Source organism: Eretmochelys imbricata, chromosome 2 (assembly GCF_965152235.1).
Source record: "Eretmochelys imbricata isolate rEreImb1 chromosome 2, rEreImb1.hap1, whole genome shotgun sequence".
Classification (NCBI taxonomy): Eukaryota; Metazoa; Chordata; order Testudines; family Cheloniidae; genus Eretmochelys; species Eretmochelys imbricata.
The window spans coordinates 2943541-2952116 of NC_135573.1; positions in this window are offsets into that span (position 1 = coordinate 2943541).

Sequence of the window (8576 nt, forward strand, 5' to 3'; positions counted from 1 at the left end):
GGAACCTTACAGCTCGTTTTGGTAACACTCATACAGCACAATCGCATACCTGGGTACACACTAATGATACACCTATTGAAATAGAACAACTGGTTTCAGCAGCTCTTGACTTTTCCTATGATACCTTACATGGGTGCTTTGTCTGGACTATCACAGCCATGTAGGAATGATGACTAGGGGGGTTCAGTGTCCTTCTGAGGTACAGTGTGTCACAGGAAGGGAGGGCAGCTGGTGCAAAGGATTTTGGGGTGATTCTCCCTGAAGACATCCAGCCCCCCTTCCCCTTCAGGGATCTAAGGGCAGAAGCAAGTGGCCCAGGCATGGCCCGGCAGCAGGTGAGCAGGGTCCTGCAGGACGTCTCTCCCCTGCCTCGGCGCCCAGGGAGCAGGTGGTACCCAGAGCCCAAGAACCCGCCTCACCTCCCACTCTCGCCCATGCAGGGGGGAGATGTCTGGGGGCTGTCAGGTCTGAGGTCTTTTCCTTGTGTAATCAGCAGCAGCAGCCATGAGCTAAGAAGCAGAAATTCACAGCCTCACATTCCCTCTAAAGTACATCACACCATGCCCTAGCAGGACCCAGCGCCACCAGAGGAAAAAACAGATCTTAAGATGTTTACAGAAAACGTTGCTTGAAGCCTCCTGTCTGGCAAGGACCCAAGTCTCACCAGCTGTGACTGTGAAATCCCCCCTTCTATTGTTCTGCCTTCACGGTCCCCACTCCTCCAGGGTTTATCTGTAGGGTCTGGCTGGCTGATTCCTTGATTGGTTCTGTCTGTTGCGTGGCTAGTCTTGCAAGGTGTAAGTCAGCCAAGGTGGTGGGTCTGAAGGGGCTAGGACTGGTGAGAAGTACTGTCTTGTACTTTAAAATGACGGGTGAAGGCCCAGCTACGCAGGACTCAAGTTTCACTGTATGAACTGGGGTCCACAAGGAAGTGCTTTGGGACCAACTCCAGGACACGCCCAAGAGCAGAGCTGCCAGACCTCGGCACCCAGCCCGTGACACCGGGCAGAAACTGGAGTCCCCGGATGACCTGATCCTGACTGGCCACCAGGGAAAGCTCCGGTCTCCTTGGGAGCGGGGAGCGTTGTGTGCTCAGCATGTGTGTTCTGTTGTGGTGACTGGTAATCAATAGAGGTTAGGGTTATTATTGTGTGAGGCTCTTTCTCTGGGAAAAGGCTCCACAAACCCACAGAAGAGAATGTCCTGAGCCCTAGGAACGGGGTAAGGGGGGGCGGTGCCTAAATGAAGCAGGTTATGCCTTGAGCCCACAGAACCGTAAAGGTGGGGTGCCCTAGAGTATGCGGGTAACAGGGACTTGCCCACATCCTCAGGCCACGGTCAGCACTTTCAGCCAGAGACAGGGGGGAGGGGGGATGACACATGAGGGGGGGGGCCCGCAGGGGGCCACATGGCAGGGCCTCCAGATGGTGCACGAGGGGAGAGGGGCTCAGCCGCTTGGAGGGGGTGGGAGACCCTAGAGAAACAGCAAAGCAGCCCCATCAGTCTTCTCATAAGAACATAAGAACGGCCAAACTGGGTCAGACCAAAGGTCCATTCAGCCCAGTATCCTGTCTACCGACAGTGGCCAATTCCAGGTGCCCCAGAGGGAGTGAACCTAACAGGTAATGATCAAGTGATCTCTCTCCTGCGATCCATCTCCACCCTCTGACAAACAGAGGCTAGGGACACCATTCCTTACCCATCCTGGCTAATAGCCATTAATGGACTTAACCTCCATGAATTTATCCAGTTCTCTTTTAAACCCTGTTATAGTCCTAGCCTTCACAACCTCCTCAGGCAAGGAGTTCCACGGGTTGACTGTGCGCTGAGTGAAGAAGAACTTCCTTTTATTTGTTTTAAACCTGCTGCCCATTAATTTCATTTGGTGGCCCCTCGTTCTTGTGTTATGGGAACAAGTAAATGACTTTTCCTTATTCACTTTCTCCACACCACTCGTGATTTTGTAGACCTCTATCATACCCCCCCTTTGTCTCCTCTTTTCCAAGCTGAAAAGTCCTGGCTTCTTTAATCTCTCCTCATATGGGACCCGTTCCAACCCCCTCATCATTTTAGTTGCCCTTTTCTGAACCTTTTCTAATGCCCGTATATCTTTTTTGAGATGAGGGGACCACATCTATACGCAGTATTAAAGATGTGGGCATACCATGGATTTATATAAGGGCAATAAGATATTCTCCATCTTATTCTCTGTCCCTTTTTTAATGATTCCTAACATCCCGTTTGCTTTTTTGACTGCGACTGCACACTGCGTGGAGAACTTCAGAGAACTATCCACGATGACTCCAAGATCTTTCTCCTGATTAGTTGTAGCTAAATTAGCCCTCATCATATTGTATGTATAGTTGGGGTTATGTTTTCCAATGTGCATTACTTTACATTTATCCACATTAAATTTCATTTGCCATTTTGTTGCCCAATCACTTAGTTTTGTGAGATCTTTTTGAAGTTCGTCACAGTCTGCTTTGGTCTTCACTATCTTGAGCAGTTTAGTATCATCTGCAAACCTTGCCACCTCACTGCTTACCCCTTTCTCCAGATCATTTATGAATAAGTTGAATAGGACTGGTCTTAGGACTGACCCTTGGGGAACACCACGAGTTACCCCTCTCCATTCTGAAAATTTACCATTTATTCCTCCCTTTTGTTCCCTGTCTTTTAACCAGTTCTCAATCCATGAAAGGATCTTCCCTCCTATCCCATGACAACTTAATTTGTGTAAGAGCCTTTGGGGAGAACAGGACATAACAGGTCATTGCGGGGAGAGGGGGGAGTGTCACTATATGTGAAAGAAAATGTAGAATCAAATGAAATAAAAATCTTAAATGAATCCACATGTTCCATAGAATCTCTATGGATAGTAATTCCAGGCTCTACTAAGAATATAACAGTAGGGATCTATTATCGACCACCTGACCAGGACAGTGACAGTGACGATGAAACGCTAAGGGAGATTAGAGAGGCTATCAAAATAAAGAACTCAATAATAGTGGGGGATTTCAATTATCTCCATATGGACTGGGTACATGTCACCTCAGGACGAGATGCAGAGACAAAATGTCTCGATACTTTAAATGACTGCTTCTTGGAGCAGCTGGTACAGGAACCCACAAGGGGAAAGGCAACTCTCGATCTAGTCCCGAGTAGAGCACAGGATCTGGTCCAAGAGGTAACTATAACAGGACCACTTGGAAATAGTGACCATAATATAACAACATTTAACATTCCTGTGGTGGGAAGAACACCTCAACAGCCCAACACTGTGGCCTTTAATTTCAGAAAGGGGAACTACGCAAAAATGAGCAGGTTAGTTAAACAGAAATTAAAAGTTACAGTGACTGGGGTGAAATCCCTGCAAGCTGTAGGGACACTTTTCAAAGACACCATAATAGAGACTCAACTTAAATGAATACCCCAAATTAAAAAACAGAGTAAAAGAACTAAAAAAGAACCACCATGGCTTAACAACCATGTAAAAGAAGCAGTGAGAGATAAAAAGGCATCTTTTTGAAAATGGAAGTCAAATCCTAGTGAGGTAAATAGAAAGGAGCATAAACACTGCCAAATTAAATGTAAAAATGTAATAAGAAAAGCCAAATAGGAGTTTGAAGAACAACTAGCCAAAAACTCAAAAGGTAACAACAAAATGTTTTTTAAGTACATCAGAAGCAGAAGCCTGCTAAACGACCAGTGGGGCCCCTAGAAGATCGAGATACAAAAGGAGCACTTAAAGACGATAAAGTCATCGCAGAAAACTAAATGAATTCTTTGCTTCAGTCTTGATTCTACGATTCTTCATGGCTGAGGATGTTAGGGAGATTCCCAAACCTGAGCCGTCTTTTGTAGGTGACAATTCTGAGGAATTGTCACAGATTGAAGTGTCACTAGACGATGTTTTGGAATTAATTGAGAAACTTAACAGTAACAAGTCACCGGGACCAGAGGGCATTCACCCACGAGTTCTGAAAGAACTCAAATGTGAAATTGCAGAACTATTAACTATGGTTTGTAACCTGTCCTTTAAATCAGCTTCTGTACCCAGTGACTGGATGATAGCTAATGTAACGCCAATATTTAAGAAGGGCTCTAGGGGTGATCCCGGCAATTACAGACTGGTAAGTCTAACGTCAGTACCAGGCAAATTAGTTGAAACAACAGTAAAGAATAAAATTGTCAGACACATAGAAGAACATGAATTGTTGCACAAAAGTCAACATGGTTTCTGCAAAGGGAAATCATGTCTTACTAATCTATTAGAGTTCTTTGAGGAGGTCAACAAACATGTGGACAAGGGGGATCCAGTGGACACAGTGTACTTAGATTTCCAGAAAGCCTTTGACAAGGTCCCTCACCAAAGACTCTTATCTCCAGCCATAAGCACGCCCCGTCCTGTGCACAGGCGATGGGCAGACCTGTACCAGGCAAGGGGGGAGAGTGATTAGATTGCAGCTCGGCTGGCTCAGGACTATCTCCCATCAGCCTGACCCACCTCCAACCCAGGCTGGCCCTGCAGTGCCGGGAGAGGGGTATCCTTGGCATGAGACCTTTGCCCCAAGGCTGGAATGGCTCGGGGCAGGGCCAATGGGACGTGGAACAGTCACCACAACGGGCCCCACAGCATTCCCGTCCTACGTTCCACAGGGCAGACCCAGCCCTGCCCTCCTGTGGGCCAGAGACTGTCCCAGCGTCCCCAGGCAATGCTCTGGAACTGCTCCCTACGAAGCGAGGCAGGACTCTGGGGAAGTCTCCTCTCTGGGAGCAGCCTGTCTGCAGGGCAAAAAGCTCACACAGCTTCCACCTTCTTGGGTCTGACCTCGGAGCATTCAGCATCCTCCACCCCTCCGTGCGCTTCCCACAGCAAGTCCGCCCAGGTGGGCCCCTGGGGAAGCCAGAGGGTCCTGCCCCCCAGCTTCGCAGTCAGACGTGACTCTCAGCCAGCCAGTAAAACAGAAGGTTTATTAGATGACAGGAACATGGTCTAACACAGAGCTTGTACGTGCAGAGAACAGGACCCCTCAGCCGGGTCCATTTTGGGGGGCAGTGAGCCAGACAGCCACGTCTGCCCTTCACTCCATGTCCCCAGCCAGCCCCAAATTGACTCCCCCTCTAGCCCCATCTCCTCTGGGCTTTGTCCCTTTCCTGGGCCAGGAGGGCACCTGCGTCCTTTGTTCTCCAACCCTTTAGCTCTCACCTTGCAGAGGGGAAGGGCCCAGGCCACCAGTTGCCAGGAGACAGCGTGTTGGCCATTTATGTACACTGGCCCTTTGCTCTGCAACAATTACACCCCCTCATCCCATCCGCTAGAGACTTTAGAAATGCTTAGGGGAAACTGAGGCACCCCTACAGTATTCAGAGGAAACATTAAGAACAGTCCCGCTTCATCACAGAGACACACACACACACACACACCAGGCACAGAGCCCGCAGAGGACTCCCCAAAACCCAGGGCATTGGCCAGTGCTCAGCTGACTGAGTGGGGCATAAGATAGCTCCTTTCCTGGGGTGAAATCATACCAGCCAGCACCTTTCTGCCCCTTTGCCATGGTGTGGAGGTCGCTGGCATGGGGGTTGGTGCAGCACAGGGCTGGGCTCCCAGCTGGTCTCTGCCCGGCCAGCACAGTGCCAGGCCCTCTGGGGCAGGGCTGGATGAAAGCAACCCGCCTGCTAGCATCACGCTGTGGCCAGGGCACCCCGAGAACCCGTGCTGGGGAGGCTCAGGGACGCCAACCCCAATTTCTCCCCTAGGTGGCAGCATCTCCAAGGGGACCATGAGCCTGAGCACTGGCAGGGAACCGACCCGCTGGAGAGCCTGGGACCCAGGAGTCCAGTGTCGTGCCTGTCCAGCAGCCCCTGGGCTCTGTGGAGCCGCCGTGGCTCCTCTCCCCTTCCTAGCCCCACTAGACCGGCCTGGTTGCCCCACAGTGTCCTGGTGGGAGCAAAGGAGGGCGGGCGGGGGGCAGACGTATCTGTGGGGGGTGTCAGCCCATCCTGTGCCAAGGGCAGGGCCCCAGGGCCTGGGGCAGGAGCGGGAGGTGACGGGCCGGCCCAGGATGGGAGTTTCACAGGAGGAGAGCAGCCAGGCAGCGTTGTGGGGGCCACAGCTACGGTTCCACGGACACGCGGATGCCCGACATGGGGTTCCGTGGGGCTCAGTGTCAAAGGTGCTGTGTGCCTGCAATTTGTACTGGGCACTGCAGGTGCTCGGCACCGCCGGGGGGGAGGGTCAGGCCCACGGGGTCTCGGCACCGCCAGGGGGGAGGGTCAGGCCCACGGGGTCTCGGCACCGCTGGGCGGGGGGGTCAGGCCCACGGGGTCTCGGCACTGCCGGGGGGGAGGGTCAGGCCCACGGGGTCTCGGCACCGCTGGGGAAGGAGGTCAGGCCCACGGGGTCTCGGCACCGCTGGGCGGGGGGGTCAGGCCCACGGGGTCTTGGCACCGCTGGGCGGGGGGGTCAGGCCCACGGGGTCTCGGCACCGCTGGGGAAGGAGGTCAGGCCCACGGGGTCTCGGCTCCGCTGGGCGGGGGGGTCAGGCCCACGGGGTCTCGGCACCGCCGGGGCAGGAGGGTCAGGCCCACGGGGTCTCGGCACCGCCGGGGCGGGAGGGTCAGGCCCACGGGGTCTCGGCACCGCCGGGGCGGGAGGGTCAGGCCCACGGGGTCTCGGCACCGCTGGGCGGGGGGGTCAGGCCCACGGGGTCTCGGCACCGCCGGGGGGGGGGGTGTCAGGCCCATGGGGTCTCGGCACCGCCGGGGGGGAGGGTCAGGCCCACGGGGTCTCGGCACCGCCGGGGGGGGGTGTCAGGCCCATGGGGTCTCGGCACCGCCGGGGCAGGAGGGTCAGGCCCACGGGGTCTCGGCACCGCTGGGGAAGGAGGTCAGGCCCACGGGGTCTCGGCTCCGCTGGGCGGGGGGGTCAGGCCCACGGGGTCTCGGCACCGCCGGGGCAGGAGGGTCAGGCCCACGGGGTCTCGGCACCGCCGGGGCGGGAGGGTCAGGCCCACGGGGTCTCGGCACCGCCGGGGCGGGAGGGTCAGGCCCACGGGGTCTCGGCACCGCTGGGCGGGGGGGGTCAGGCCCACGGGGTCTCGGCACCGCCGGGGGGGGGGGGTGTCAGGCCCACGGGGTCTCGGCACCGCCGGGGGGGAGGGTCAGGCCCACGGGGTCTCGGCACCGCCGGGGGGGGGGGGGTGTCAGGCCCACGGGGTCTCGGCACCGCCGGGGCGGGAGGGTCAGGCCCACGGGGTCTCGGCACCGCCGGGGCGGGAGGGTCAGGCCCACGGGGTCTCGGCACCGCTGGGCGGGGGGGTCAGGCCCACGGGGTCTCGGCACCGCTGGGCGGGGGGGTCAGGCCCACGGGGTCTCGGCACCGCCGGGGCAGGAGGGTCAGGCCCACGGGGTCTCGGCACCGCCGGGGGGGGGGTCAGGCCCACGGGGTCTCAGCACCGCCGGGGGGGGGGGTGTCAGGCCCACGGGGTCTCGGCACCGCTGGGGGGGGGGGGTCAGGCCCACGGGCTCTCAGCGCCGCTGGGCGGGGGGGTCAGGCCCACGGGCTCTCAGCGCCGCTGGGGGGGGGGGGTCAGGCCCACGGGCTCTCAGCGCCGCTGAGGGGGGGTCAGGCACCCAAAATCAGTACCCATTTTTGGAGCTGTGGCCTTGGTGAGCAGGCACACAAGAGGATCAGTCAGGAACCCAGGCCATACCTCCGGCCGGGACCCCCTCTCCAGCAGTGGGTGCTTGCTGCTTGCTGGATTCGCCTCCTCGCTGGAGACAGCAAAACCATCAGGACACGTAGGGCTGGCTGTGGGGCCCCTTCTGGCCATGGGGCTCCTTCTGCAGGGTTCTGCTTTGGCCTTTGAAATGGGCCAGCTGCCACCACACAGAATCACTGTAACAGAATCATTCCCTGGGGCTAGGGGGTCGGGGGGTCGCCACGGGGTCTCTGTCCTCAGCTTCCAGTCCAAGCCACCGGCCTGAATGTCTTAGACCAGCCATGGCCCCAGGGGATTCCAGCCAAGTGCAGCCTAGTCCCGGTCTGGGGGGTGCCCAGGCAAGCGGCTTCCCTCCTCAGCTTGGTGAGCAGACAGCGGGGCTGGTTCAGTGGGAATACGAGTGAACAGATTCCTCCGTCCTCGGGGCAATCACAGCCCCACACATAATGTAGGCACGGACTTGGGCACATAGATACCCAGATTCCCTGGCCAGACGAGACCAGTGTGACCATCCAGGCCAGAGACCCGCCCCCCGATCATTCCCAGAGTAGAGCTGTTAGAAACACAGCCAGGCTGGATTTTGAAATGGCCAATGATGGAGAATCCACCAGGACCCTTGGCAAGCTGGTCCAGTGGTGAATTACTCCCACTGCTAAAACTTCACTCCTTGTTTCCAGTCTGAATTTATCTCGCTTCAACTTCCAGCCATTGGATGGTGTTAGACCTTCCTAGACCTTCCTCTGCTAGACTGAAAAGTCCATTCTTACATTTCTGTTCCCACACAGGTACTTACAGACTGTGATCAAATCACCCATAACCCTCTCCTTGTTCAGCTAGATAGCTGGAGCT